At 30.2% G+C, this 16,560-nt stretch overlaps 1 long non-coding RNA gene across 1 annotated transcript; it reads right to left on the bottom strand.

The window, feature by feature from the left end:
- Positions 1-6,467: 6,467 nt before the first annotated feature.
- Positions 6,468-16,560, bottom strand: LOC139972018 (uncharacterized). The gene is made up of 3 exons (XR_011794573.1): positions 10,884-16,560; positions 10,105-10,546; positions 6,468-9,701 (listed from the first exon to the last, which is right to left on the bottom strand). It is a non-coding gene; the product is annotated as an uncharacterized lncRNA (long non-coding RNA).

The raw sequence follows: 16,560 nt of genomic DNA, 5'->3' as shown, positions 1-16,560 counted from the left end.
TGAAAAAAATATAAACCGAAAGAAATAAGAAAAGAAGAAATCATCACAACATTGGGGATAAACACAACAAAGTGACTTTCTAATGGAACTTTTTAACACTTGAAAGAAGTAGATTTCCTTAACGTTTTCCATTTTGTTTTGGCTCATCACCCGACTAGCTTATATCATCAGTTGTTAAATGCACAAAACAAAGCAAATTAATTTCAAAGCAATCATTAAATCGTCATTTACATTGCTAAACATATAATAGATAAACAAGTTGTTCTTTAGATGATGCGTTGCCAAAGTTTTGAAAATTATATTTCATTCATATATTGCATGAAAATAAAGGCTTATCGGGAATTGAATTACTGTCTTTTTTTCTTTTGAAGAGCAAATACATACTTATACGTATCTAAAAATGCTAAACATGAAAAATACTTACAGTCTGCAAAGAAACAAACAGAAAGAAATAAGAAAATAAGAAATATTTATGTTATTGAGGAGAAAAACACAACGTAGTGACTTTCTAATGATATTTTACTACACTTTTAAGAAGTAGATTTCCTTAACGTTTTCCATGTTGTTTTGGCTCATCACCCGAGTAGCTTATATCATCAATTGTTACATATCAAAACAAACCAAATTAATTTCAAAGCAATTATTAAATCGTCATTAACATTGCTATACATATAATAGATAAACAAGTTATTTCTATTAAATGTTGCGTTGCAAGAGATATGAAAATTATCATATTTCATTTATATTGAGCATGAAAATATGGCTTATCGGGAATTGAATTCCGTTTTTTTTTTTTTGGAAGAGCGATTACATACTGACATGTATCTACAAATGTTATTCATGATAAGTACTTACTGTCTGCAAAGAAACAAACAGAAGGAAATAAGAAAAGAAGAAATCATCATATAATTGAGGAGAAAATTACAACACGGCGACTTTCTAATGGAAATTTATAACACTTGAAAACGTTTTCCATTTTTTTCGCTCATCACCCGAGTAGCTTATATCATTAACGGTTAAATTTAAAAAGAAATAATAATAATTGCAAAGAAGTAGATTTCCTTAACGTTTTCCATTTTGATTTTGCTCAAAGCAATGTCAAAGCAATCATTAAATCGTCATTTACTTTGCAATACATATAATATATAAACAACTTATTCTTATTAAATGGTGCGTTGCCAAAATTGTGAAAATTATATTTCATTCATATTGTGCATGAAAATAAAGGCTTGTCGGGAATTGAATTCTCGTTTATTTATTTTTAAGAGCAATTACATACTGATACGTATCTAAAAATGCTAAACATGAAGAATACTTACTGCCTGCAAAGAAACAAACAGAACGAAATAAAACAAAATAAGAAATCTCCATGTTATTGAGGAGAAAAACACAACGCAGTGACTTTCTAATGACATTTTATTACACTTTTAAGAAGTAGATTTCCTTAACGTTTTCCATGTTGTTTTGGCTCATCACCCGAGTAGCTTATATCATCAATTGTTACACATGTACAAAACAAACCGAATTAATTTCAAAGCAATCTTTTCATTGTCATTTACATTGCCATACATGTAATAAATTAAAAGGTTATTCTCTTAAATGGTGCGTTGCAAAAGTTGTGAAAGTTATAATACTTCATTCAAATTGTGTATGAAAATAAAGGCTTATCGGGAATTCTATTTCCTTGTGGTTTCGTTGAAGAGCGATAACATACTGATACGTATCTACAAATGGTATTCACGAAAAAGACTTACAACCTGCAAACAAAAAGAGAGAATAAAAGAAGGAAAGAAGAAATCATCATGTATATGATATGAAAAACGCAATACAGTGACTTTCTAATGAAAATTATAACAACTGAAAGAAGTAGTTTTGCTTAACGTTTTCCCCGTGTTTAGCTCATCACCCGACTAGCTTAAATCATCAATAGTTAAATGTAAAAAATAAAATAAAATTTTAAAGAATTCATTCTATCGTCATTGACATTGCTATACATATAATTGATAAAAATATTATTCTATTAAATGTTGCGTTGCCACATTTGTGAAAATTATAATATTTCATTCAAATTGTTTATGAATATAAAGGCTTATCGGTAATTGATTTCCCTTGTGGCTTCTTTCTAAGAACTTTTACATGCTGATACGTAACTACAAATGTTATTCATGAAAAAGACTTACAAGCTGCCAAAAACAAAAGAGAGAAAAAAGAAGAAGAAATCATCATGTATTTGAGGTGACAAACACAATACAGTGACTTTCTAATGAAAATTATAACAACTGAAGGAAGTAGTTTTGCTTAAAGTTATCCCTGTGTTGACTCATCACCCGACTAGCTTAAATCGTCAATAGCTAAATGTACAAAATACAAATTAAACTTAAAGAATTCATTCCATCGTCATTGACATTGCTATACATATAATTGATAAAATATTATTCTATTAAATGTTGCGTTGCCACATTTGTGAAAATAATAATATTTCATTCAAATTGTGTATGAAAATAAAGGCTTATCGGTATTTGATTGTCCTTATGGTTTCTTTTGAAGAGCTATTACAATCTGATACGTATCTTCAAGTGTAAATCGTGAACAGACTTACAGCCTGCAAAGAAACGAACAGAAAGAAATGAAAAGCACAAATCATCATATTATTGAGGAGATACTGACATTCACGCAGTGACTTTCTGATAGAAATTTATAAAAAGAGAAATAACTAGATTTCTTTAACGATTTTCCTGTTTGTGGCTCATCACCCGACTAGCCTATTTCATGAATGGTTAAAATTCCAAAAAAATACAACTTCATTTCAAAAACTAATTTCATCGTCATTTACATTGCCATACATAACACAGTTAAACATATTATTCTATTAAATGTTGCGTTGTCAAATGTGTGAAAGTTCTAATATTTCATTCAAATTTTGTCTGAAAATGAAGGCTTATCAGGAATTAAATTCCCTTGTGGTTTCTTTATAAAGCAATTACAATCTGATACGTATATACAAGTGTTCTTCATGAAAAGTACTTACAAACTGCAAAGAAATAAACAGAAAGAAATATGAAAAGAAGAATTCATCATATAATTGAGGCGAAAAGTATACACAACACAAAGACTTTCTAATCGTAATTTATTATAACTAAAGGAAGTGGATATCCCCTACGTTTTTCGTGTTTGTGACACATCATCTCACTTGCTTTTGTCATCAATGGTTAAATTTTAAAGTTAAAAATCAACCGTTCTATCGTCATTGACATAAATATTCATACCATTCGTAAACACGTATATTTTATGAGTTTTTAAGTTTTGAAATGTATAATAAATTCAAATTATGTAAGAAAATAAAGAATTTCACAAGAATTGAAATCTCATTGTGGTTTCTTTGAAAAAGGAACAGAAAATGACAACATCTATGTAGGCTACAAATGTAAATATTGATAATTACTTACCCCCTACAAAGAAATAAATAGATAGGTCAAAAAAATTTCTTCATATGATACAGAAACAACAGTACAGTGAATTTAAAATGTTAGCTTCATAAAACTGAAACAAACCAGTTGTCCTAACAGTTTTCCCTGCTTTGGCTGATCACCTCTCTAGCTCATGTCATCAAATAGTTGAATGTACAAAAACAGAATCATAATTTCAAAGCAATCATTCCATCTTCATTTCACATTGCCACACATAAAATAGGTAAACATGCTATTCTATTAAATGGTGCGTTATTCAAATTTGTGTAAGCTATTATATTTCATTCAAATTGTTTATGATAATAAAGGCTTATACGGTATTGATTTTCCTTGTAGTTTCTTTGAAGAACGATTACATTCTGATACGTATCTATAAGTATTAATCATGAAAAATACTTACAAACTGCAAAGACACAAACAGACGAAATAAGAAAAGAACAAATCATATTATTGAGGAGAGAGGACATAACATTCTAAATGGTAATTTATTACAAATGAGAGAACTAGATTTCCTTAATGTTTTCCCTTGTTTTTGGCTCAACACCTCACTATCTCATATCATCAATGGTTAAATGTACAAAAGATAAATTAATTTTCAAAGCAATCATTACACCGTCATTTATATTGCCATACATATCATAGATAAAATTTATTATATTTAATATTGCGTTGCCAAATTTGTGAAAATATTATATTTCATTCAAATTGTGTATGAAAATGGAGGATACGTATCTGCAAGTGTAATCCATGAACAAGACTTACCATCTGCAAAGAAGAAAACAGAAATAAATAAATAGGAAATGAACAAATCATTACATTATTGTGGAGAAAAAAAACACAAACAAAATGACTTTCTAATGGCAACTTATTACAACTGAAAGAACTTTATTTCCTTAACGTTTTTAACGATTTCCCAGGTTGTGGCTCATCATCTCACTTGCTTTTGTCATCAGTGATTTAATGTTTAAGTTACACATAAATCGTTCTATCGTCATTGATATAACCTTTCATATTATCCATAAAACACATTTATTATGCGTTGCAAAAGTTGTGAAAATTTAATATTTCATTCAAATTATGTATGAAAATAAAGAATTTCACAAAATTGAATTCCCATTGTGGTTTCTTTGAACAAGGAACAAAGAATGACATTTATCTTAGCTCAAAATGTTAAAAATGATAATGATTTACCGCCTGCAAAGAAATAAATAGATACAGAAAAAAGAATAAATTATCATCATATAAAACAGAAAAAGCAGAATAGTGATATTATAATGTTAGTTTAATACAATTGAAACAAACTAGTTCTCGTTAGCGTTTTCCCTGTTTGGATGATCACCTCTCTGCTCATATCCTCAAATAGTTGGATGTACAAACATATAATAATACTTCAAAAGCAAACATTCCATCTTCATTTTACATTGCCATATATAGAATGGATAAACATGCCATTTTGTATTAAATGCCGCGTTACCAAATTTGTGTGAGTTATTTTATTTAATTCAAGATTTGTATGAAAATACAGGCTTATCGGGTATTGGTTTTCCTTGTGGATTCTTTGAAGTGCGACTACATACTGACACGTAACTACATGTGTAATTCATGAAAAAGACTCACAACCTGCAAAGAAACAAACAGAAAGAAATAAGAAAAGAACAAATCATATTATTGAAGAGAGAAGACACAAAAACTTTCTAATGGTATTTTATTACAACTGAAAGAACTACATTTCCTAAGGTTTTCCCTGTTTTTGGCTCATCACCTCACTATCATATATCATCAATGGTTAAATGTACAAAAAAATAAATTCATTCTCAAAGCAATCATTAAATCGTCATTTACATTGCCATATATATAATAGATAACACTTTATTCTATTAAATATTGCGTTGCCAAATTTGTAAAAATTATAATATTTCATTCAAATTGTGTATGAAAATAAAGGCTCATCCGGAATTGATTTCCCCTGTGGTTTCTTTGAAGTGCGACTACATACTGATACGTATCTACAAGTGTTATTCATGAGCAAGACTTACAACCTGCAAAGAAACAAACAGAAAACAAATAGAAAATGAACAAATCATTATATCATTGTGGAGAAAAAAACACAAACAAAATGACTTTCTAATGGCAACTTATTACAACTGAAAGAACTTTATTTCCTTAACGTTTTCCCCGTTTGTGGCTCATCATCTCACTTTCTTTTGTCTTCAGTGATTTAATTTTAAATTTACACATAAATCGTTGTATCGTCATTGAAATAACCTTTCATATAATCCATAAACACGTTTATTATGCGTTACAAAAGTTGTGAAAATTCAATATTTCATTCAAATTATGTATGAAAATAAAGAATTTCACAAGAATTGAATTCCCATTGTGGTTTCTTTGAACAAGGAACAGAAAATGACATATATCTAGTCTACAAATGTTAATAATAATAATTACTTACCCCCTGCAAAGAAATAAATAGATCAAAATAAAAGAACCAATAATCATCCTATAATACAGAAACAACAGTATAGTGAATTTAAAATGTTAGTTTATTAATACTGAAACAAACTAGATGTCCCTAAGGTTTTCCCTGTTTTGGTTCATCACATCTCTTGCTCATATCACCAAATAGTTGAATGTACAAAAACTAAAACAATAATTTCAATACAATCATTCCATCTTCATTTTACATTGCTACACATATCATAGATAAACATGCTATTCTATTAAATGGTGCGTTACCAAAGTTTTGTATGTAAAGCTATTATATTTCATTCAAATTGTGTATGAAAATACAGGCTTATCGGGTATTGATTTTCCTTGTGGATTCTTTGAAGAGAGATTACATACTGACACGTATCTACATGTGTAATTCATGAAAAAGACTCACAACCTGCAAAGAAACAAACAGAAAGAAATAAGAAAAGAACAAATCATATTATTGAAGAGAGAAGACACAAAAACTTTCTAATGGTATTATATTACAACTGAAAGAACTACATTTCCTAAGGTTTTCCCTGTTTTTGGCTCATCACCTCACTATCGTATATCATCAATGGTTAAATGTACAAAAAAATAAATTCATTCTCAAAGCAATCATTAAATCGTCATTTACATTGCCATATATATAATAGATAACACTTTATTCTATTAAATATTGCGTTGCCAAATTTGTAAAAATTATAATATTTCATTCAAATTGTGTATGAAAATAAAGGCTCATCCGGAATTGATTTCCCCTGTGGTTTCTTTGAAGTGCGACTACATACTGATACGTATCTACAAGTGTTATTCATGAGCAAGACTTACAACCTGCAAAGAAACAAACAAAAAACAAATAGAAAATGAACAAATCATTATATCATTGTGGAGAAAAAAACACAAACAAAATGACTTTCTAATGGCAACTTATTACAACTGAAAGAACTTTATTTCCTTAACGTTTTCCCCGTTTGTGGCTCATCATCTCACTTTCTTTTGTCTTCAGTGATTTAATTTTAAATTTACACATAAATCGTTGTATCGTCATTGAAATAACCTTTCATATAATCCATAAACACGTTTATTATGCGTTACAAAAGTTGTGAAAATTCAATATTTCATTCAAATTATGTATGAAAATAAAGAATTTCACAAGAATTGAATTCCCATTGTGGTTTCTTTGAACAAGGAACGGAAAATGACATATATCTAGTCTATAAATGTTAATAATGATAATTACTTACCCCCTGCAAAGAAATAAATAGATCAAAATAAAAGAACCAATAATCATCCTATAATACAGAAAGAACAGTATAGTGAATTTAAAATGTTAGTTTATTAAAACTGAAACAAACTAGATGTCCCTAAGGTTTTCCCTGTTTTGGTTCATCACATCTCTTGCTCATATCACCAAATAGTTGAATGTACAAAAACTAAAACAATAATTTCAATACAATCATTCCATCTTCATTTACATTGCTACACATATCATAGATAAACATGCTATTCTATTAAATGGTGCGTTACCAAAGTTTTGTATGTAAAGCTATTATATTTTATTCAAATTGTGTATGAAAATACAGGCGTATCGGATATTGATTTTCCTTGTGGTTTCTTTGAAGAGAGATTACATACTGACACGTATCTACATGTGTAATTCATGAAAAAGACTTACTGTCTGCAAAGAAACAAACAGAAAGAAATAAGAAAAGAAGAAATCATCATATAATTGAGGAGAAAATTACAACACAGCGACTTTCTAATAGAATTTTATTACACTTGAAAGAACTAGATTTCCTTCACGTTTTCCCTTTTTTTGACTCATCACCCGAGTAGCTTATATCATCAATAGTTAAATGTACATAAAACAGATCATTTCCAATCAATCATTACTTCGTTATTTACATTGTCATACATATAATAGATAGCCATTATATTCTATTAAATATTGCGTTGCCAAATTTGTGAAAATATTACATTTTCATTCAAAATGTGAATGAAAAAAATAGCTTATCGGGAATTGATTTCTCACTTGGTTTCTTTAAAGAACGATTACAGTCTGATACGTATCTACAAGTGTTAATCATGAAATTTACTTACAACCTGTGAAGAAAAAAACAGAAACAAATAGAAATAAACAAATCATTATATTATTGAGAAGAAAAAAACACTAACACGGTGACTTTCTAAAGGCAATTTATTACAACTGAAAGAAATAGATTTCCTAAACGTTTTCCCTGTTTGTGACTCATCACTTCACTAGCTTATATCATCAATGGTTAAATATTAAAGTTACAAATCAATCGTTCTATCGTTATTTACATCACCATTCATATAATCCATAAAAAAAACTATATTAGGCGTCGTTAAAGTTGTGGAAATGTAATATTTTAATCAATAATGTATGGAAATAAAGATTTCACAAGAATTTATTTCCAATGGTACTTTTTTCTTACAAAGAACAGAAAGTGACATGTATCTAGGCTACAAACGTTCATCATAATAAAGACTTACTCCCTGCAAAACAAGAATAGATAAAAGAAAAGATCAAATGGTCATCATATAATAGAGAAACAACAGTAAAAACGGAATCCAAGTGGATTTAAAATGTTTATTACAACTGAAACAATTATTGTCCTTAACGTTTTCCCTGTTTGGCTGATCACCTCTCTAGCTCATGTCATCATTGGTTAAATGTACAAAAAGAGAAGAAACAATCAAGGTAATAATTCCATTTTCATTTACATTGTCACATATATAATAGATAAACAAGTTATTCGGTTAAATGGTGCCTTGCCAAATTTGTGAAAAATGTAATATTTCATTTAAATTGTGTATGAAAATGAAGGCTTATCGTGAATTGATTTTCCTTGTGCTTTCTTTAAAGAGTGAATACATACTGATACGTATCTACAAATGTGATCATGAGAAATACTTACAATCTGAAAAAAAAAATAAACCGAAAGAATAAGAAAAGAAGAATTCACGACAAAATTGATGCGAAAATAAACACAACACAATGCCTTTCTAATAGTAATTTATTACAAATGAAGGAAGTGGATTTCCCCTACGTTTTTGGTGTTTGTGACTCATCATCGCACTTGCTTTTGTCATCAATGGTTAAATGTTAAAGTTAAAATGAACTGTTCTATCTTCATTGACATAGCTATTCATACCATCCGTAAACATGTATATACTATGAGTTGTTAAAGTCTTGAAATTTTTATATTTAATTCAAATTATGTATGAAAATAAGAATTTCCCAAGAAATGATTTACCCTGTGGTTTCTTTGAACAAGAAATAGAGAATGACAAGTATCTACAAACGTTAAAAATGATAAAGACTTACTGCCTGCAAAGAAATAAATAGATACAGAGAAAAAAGAACAAATGATCATCATCTAATATACAAACAACATTTTAAACGGAATCCAAGTGAATTGAAAATGTTAGTTTATTATAACGAAACAACTAGTTGTCCTTAAAATTGTCCCTGTTTAGGATCATCACCTTACTAGCTCATCTCATCAATGGTCCAATGTACACAAAAACAAAATTAAAACAGAATCATTTCAAGACATTCTTTCCATCGTCGTTTACTTTTTTATTCATTTTATTCATAAACATGTATGTGATGCGTTGTTAAAGTTGTGGAAATCATTATATTTCATTCACAATTGATTGCCCCGGTACGTTCATTGAACTAGGAATAGATAATGACATAATGGCATCATTTTAATAATGATAAAAACTTACTGCCTGAAAAATGAATGGATAAAGAGAAAATAGAAAAATGATCATCATATAATAGAGAAACAAAAGTAAACACGGAATCCAAGTAACGTAAAAATGTTAGTTTATTATAATTGCAGCAACCAGCTATCCTTAACGTTTTCCCTGTTTTGGCTCAGTAGATAAATTTTAGAGTAACAAATTCATTTAGATTACCATTATATCGGCATTGACGTTTTTATTCGAATGATCGATAACATTGCTATTGTATTGAATTGTTCGTTACACATGTTGTGCAAATTATTATATTTCATTCAATTTATTTATGAAAAGTAATACATTAACAATTATTGATTTCCCTAGTGCTTTCTTTGAACAAGGAATATAAAATAACTTGTATCTACAAACGTTAATTATTTAAATGACTTACCAGCTGCTAACAATTATTAGATAGGAAAGAGAAAAGAACAAATCGTCATATCATACAGAAGAGACAGTAAACGCAAACGCAGCGACTTTAATTGTTACGTTTATTTTAACTGAATAACTAATTGTGATATCCATTTTCCATATTTTTGGCTCATCACCTCACTAGAACTTCTTATCAATTGTTAAATTTTAAATTAACACATTCAAATGTTCTATCTTCGTTGACATTGCCATTCATATAATCGAAAAACTTATTATTATAATACACTTGAGTTATCATGGTTACAAAAAAAAAAATATTTCATTCAGACTTTTTATGAACATAAATCATGAATTAACATGACATGGAATAATATGAATTGCTTTCTCTGGTGGATTCTTTAAAAGCTGAATGGATAATGAAACCTATCTACAAAAGTTAATCATGAAACAAAAATTACCGCCTGCAAAGAAAAAAAAATAGATAAAAAGAAGAAAAACAATTCATCATATCATAAAGAAGAAAAAAGGTAGAACCCAAATATAGTGACACAACTAGTTTCCATAACCGTTTCCCTATTTTCGACTGATCATCTCGCTGGCACATTTCATCATATTTAAATGTTTAAGTTACAAATTTATTTTACAAAATCGTACTATTTTCATTGACATTGCCATTCATATAATTGATAAAAATGTTTTGTCCTGGAATTATCAGAAGTTGATTTCCCAGATGGTTTCTTTAAAAGAGGAATAGATAATGATACGTATTTACAAAAGAGAACCATGAAAATGACTTACCGACTGTAGAGAAACAAAAATATAAGAAAAAATAATACATTATACAATGAAGGAAATATAGTAAAAATGCAGATAGAGGGAATTTAAAATTCATGTTTATTGTTACTGAAACAACTTTTTTTTATGACCTTCACTCCTGCTTCCGTCTCATCACCTCATAAAATCATATCATAAATGGTTCAAAGTAATAGTTACAAATTCACTTCAAACAATTATTCAATAGAAATATTGCCTTTCATGTAACCGATAACATGTTTTTGTATTAAAATGTGCGTTCTATCTTCATCGACATATATATATGTACATATCTTATGACATCATACATATATACTTCAAATATTATCTCATCAATGGTTAAATGTTATAGTTACAAATATATTTCAAAGCAAACGTTCTATCTTCATTGACATTGACATCCATTGGTTTCCTTGAACACGGAATCGATACTAATATGTATCAAAACGGTAATCATGATAAAAACTCACTCCCTGGAATTAAACGAATAGATAGAAAGAAGAAAATAATAAGTCATCATATAATAGTCAAGAAGATTTTAACACGCAAATACATTGACTTTAGAATGTAAGGGTACGATAACTGAAACAACTAGTTTTTTCTAATATTTTGCCTGTGTTTGGCTCATCACCTTACTAGCTCATATCATCAAATGTTAAAATATTAGGTTACCAACTCATTTAAAAACGATTGTACTATCTCCATTGAATATGACTTTTATTGGTTTCCATGAATAGGGGATCGATACTAATATGTATCTAAAACGATAATCAAGATAAAAACTCACTCCCTGGATTCAAACGAATAGATAGAAAGAAGAAAAGAATATTCATATAATAGTCAAGAAGATTTTAACACGCAAATACATTGACTTTAGAATGTAAGGGTACGATAACTGAAAAAAAAACTATTTTTTTCCTAATATTTTGCCTGTGTTTGGCTCATCACTCCACTAGCTCAAATCATCAAATATTAAATTATTAGGTTAAAAATTCATTTAAAAACGATTGGTCTATCTTCAATGATAATGACATTCATATAATCAAAAAATCTTGATATTGTATTCAATTGTGGGTTATCGATGCTTTGAAAATGTTTATACTTGATTCAAATCGTGTATGAAATAAAGGATTAACAGGAGTTGATTTGCCATGGTGGTTTCTTTGAAGAATATAGGGATCATGCCACGTTTCTGCACACGTAACTCATGATAAGTACTTACAACCTTCAGATAAAAGAAAAGATGGAAAGAAGAAAAGAGACTCAGTAAAATCACAAACACGGTGACTTTAAAATGTCGGTCTATTATAATTGAAACAACTATATTTCCCTAGCTATTCCACTGTGTTTATCTCATCTCATCACCAGCTCATATCATCAATGATTAAATATTAAAATTACAAATTTATTTCAAAGCAAAAGTTCTATGTTCATTGACATTGCCATTCATGCAATCGATTAACAAATGTTTATATTTAATTGTTCGTCATCAATGTTGTGGAACTGTTAACATTTCATTCAACAATAAAGGATTAACAGGAATTTATTTGAATGGTGTTTTTTTTTATGAAAGGGGGAATAGAAACTGAAACGCATGTACAAATATTAATCATGAAAAAGACTTACAAACTGCAACAATATAAATAGATAGAAAGGAGAACAGATCAATCAAAATAATACAGGAAAAAAAGTAAAAACTGCAACACAGTAACTTTAAAGCGTTAGCTATTATAATTGAAAAAAAAAACTAATTTTCCTGAATGTCTTTCATGTTTTTGGCTCATCACCTCACTAGCTCATATCTTTAATGGTTAAATATTAAAGTGAAAAATTCATGTCAAAACATTTCAAACAATCTTCATTGACATTGTCATTTATGTAATAAACATATAATTGTATACAGTTGTTCGTTACCTATGTTGTGCAAATTATAATATTTCATTCAAATTGTGTATGAAAATAAAGATTTAACAGGAATTGATTTAGCTGGTGGTTTCTTTGAAAGGGGAATAGAAACGGACACATATGTACAAATTTTAATCATGAACAACACTTACCACCTTTAAAGAAGCAGATACAAAGAAGAAAATACAATACATACTTAATTATAATCTGTATAAAGACAAACACAGTGACTTTAAAATGGCAAATTATTAACACTGAAACAACTAGTTTTTCTTGGCTTTTTGCTCATCACCTCACTAGCTCATTTTATTAAGGGTTAAATGTCACAGTAACAAATTCATTTCACAACAAGTGTTATAATCTTCATTGACATTGCCATTCATATAATCGATAAACATGTAATTGATTTAACATTGTTCGTTACCAATGTTGTGAAAATTATAACATTTCATTCAAATTGTATATGAAAGTAAACAATTACATAAACTAATATCCCTAGTGCTTTTAACGGGGATCAGATACTGATACGTATCTTCAAACGTTAATCATGAAAAAAACTTACCACCTGCAAAGAAATTAATTGATAGAGAGAAGAAAAAACAATCATTATACTAGAGGACACATTTTACAAATCTCACGTTAAAATAATGGTGAATGTTATATAAATATATACAAAGGCATGCTGCATTTCATGGGCAGGAAGATGACTAGCATACCCATATCTATAGGTCACCATTCAGATTGTTCCTTAAGTTCCTGATTGACGATGACAATATGGAGGTTCCTACAATACAGGAAAGTGAACCACAACCTATTATAGGTCACCATTGCATAATAAATGACAAGCATTCATTGCTTTTGTGTTGTCCTTCGACATTCATTTATGGAATTGTTAGGGTTACTCATTATTTTACAGAGTTAGTGATTAATATCTTTTACCTTTAATATTTATTTTATTTTTATATCGTATGTGAAAATGGTACCTGATGGAATTTTCACCTGTAATGCACCATCAACCATCAATGTTTACTGACAAGTTTTACCAAAGTAACAACGAGCAAATCTGTTTTAGGCACAATTTTCAACATTTTGTAAAGGTATTTCTCAGTACAGTGCACACTTAAAGTTGGTATCAGTGTTTATTTTGGACCTGCAAGTCATTACGAAATTGCCGAGAATAAATCACACATTACAGTTAACGCCTGCTCAAGTCGCTAATATGACTGATTTATATTGCAATTATCAAAATCGCAAGATAACTGCATACAAGTTTCAAACTCATTTGCTATGCGGTTTAGTACCTAATGAATTTTCACAACATAGGTCAGAAAGAGTATAAGAAACAATTGTAACCTATCCCAAAGTACGAGCCTGATTAATTTGGCCACTTGTACGTCGGATTAAAGTCTCAATGCGTGTTTGCTAATGAATTTCGGAAAACAAACTTCCGCAGCAGATTCAATGTTTCTTAATTAAATGTAATCTGACCAGGTGGGTTTAATGGAGAAAAGCTGTCGCAATCGAAAGGGAGGAGTTTAATTTATGTTGCCCCTATGGCGCGAACGATTTACCTGCGAACCGAAATCACTGCGACCGCCCATATCAGCAGGTTCATTGCACAAATGTAACGCATATATACTCGTATCGTCCAACGGAAAGAAATGACACCATTTTGCAAGCTTAATCAGTATGACAGAAAAAAAAAGATAATATTCAAGAGAAGGGACATAACACAGGCTAGCCACGAAAGTGAAAGTAGTCCTAGACCTAACGGTCGTAAAACAGAGAGATTTGATTGGTACATGATATGTTGGGCGGGGCCTGCACATTTTGATTGAAGTTTGTACAATATACGGACTCGTTAATAAATCTGGCGTATTTTATTCAGCTGACAATGTTTAACGATAGATAACTCAATAAAAACAAAGAATTTTGATATGGAAATTGCATAAAACGGTGTCATTTTCACTGAGGTTTTAGTGCAGTAAGCTGGAAAGGTAGAAGTTTTAATTTCGCAAACACGTACTGATACTTAAAAACCTTTCCCCGGCTTTAAAGATTGCCACCTGACAATTTCATTTCCGATTCTCATTCTTTTAACGTCAGACTTATAACATTGCTCTTTGCTTTCTTTCCTTTTTTGTGGGTGGGCAACTTTCGTCTGTATGGCGTCCAACCAATGTTGTCTGCCCACAAAGTGTTCTGCATACCTATATGGTGGTTGTTTCCCCCATATAGTACGTGCGGTTCTATACTGCGGCGGTTGATTACACATGTACCCTTATGTGTCTACTGATACTACTTCAAGGGCTTAATAGTATCTTGATATACTTACTTCCTTGAATTATGAAGTAGGATACTTGAAATCGGTTAGAAATTTAAATAAGCAAAGGCTGCAGAAGAAACGTGTCAATCACGCTTCTTCGGGCAATTACTCGCTAATTAGGGAATATATGTGCATAAACTTGACATAGTAGTATTAAATGACAGAATAGTAATAGTAAATTCTCCCGCAGAAACTGCCCTGATAGGATGAAACACAGTGTTTGAGACTTCAAACTACTTTAAAACTGCTGATTTTTCAAGCAGATTCGACTCCATTATATTTGCGTAACTAGTACAACCATGCTGCAGTCGCTCCATCGACTGATTTAAGGAATTGTCCCGTTGTTTGGAGTGTGCTCTTTGTGATTTGCGAGTATTTCCGAATAGAGATAGTTGTGCAAATTCTTGTTAATTTGTCACTTGTATACTTTTGTCTTTAACATCAATTAGAATATCTATAGGCACTGGTTAATAGATAACCACTCTGTGGATGTATTTGTGTCTTTCTGTGATAACTATTGTTCCTTACGAAATTAATATGTTGTATATATGTCATCAAACAATATTTTCATCATACCAACTTCAGTTGAGACAATAGGACAATGTCTCTTATATGCACACACATAGCCTAGCACCATACCAGTCATTCCAATAGTAAAAGTAATGTGAACACAAGAGCCGAATGGTACTATCCAAAATTTGGTCCAGAAAAACGTTTGCTCAAAATATTAGACCCAAAAAAGTCCAAACTATAATTTGGTTCCCAAATGGACCCTAAAGGCCCACATGTCCCATTTTAAAACCAGCTACTGTATTCCAAGTGTCGGTGCAATCCAATCTCAGGTTGTAAAGTTATTGCAATTTTTAAATTTGGCCCTCGCAAAATATTGGGCCGGATTATATTTGATCGTATATGGTCCCAAAATAGGTCGCTCAAACTAACCGACTCAATAATCAATTTATTCCCCCCCCAAAATGGGATCAAATGGTCCCAAAAATATTGGGCCCAACAAATTGGGGCCCAAAGAATTTATTTTGGCCTACATGGTCCCAAAGCATATAGGCTTACACCTACCAGCTATTAACCAATAACTGTACACCAAGTTTGACTACAATCCGTTTGAAGGTTGTGCAGTTATTGCCATGTATTTTTCTTTTACATTTGACCCTATAATCTCAATAATATTCATTAGTTCCGTGCCTAATTAACTTGATATCGAAGTTACTTCAACCACAGAACACAGACAGAACTTCGGCAAGATACGATATAAGAAAAAGGCAAGAACTCAGCTTGTACGAAGAAGAGAAAGTGAAGATTGTTGTTAGTAGATTCAACCACAGAAAAACTGGGTTTTTTCAGGACGAAATATAAATACCAAGCATTCTGAACTTGCTACAAGTCTTCAACATTGAAAATACAGCATAGCAATAA

Source organism: Apostichopus japonicus, chromosome 8, assembly GCF_037975245.1.
Source record: "Apostichopus japonicus isolate 1M-3 chromosome 8, ASM3797524v1, whole genome shotgun sequence".
In the NCBI taxonomy this organism is placed as follows: domain Eukaryota; kingdom Metazoa; phylum Echinodermata; class Holothuroidea; order Aspidochirotida; family Stichopodidae; genus Apostichopus; species Apostichopus japonicus.
This window is presented reverse-complemented; position numbering and strand designations above follow the sequence as displayed.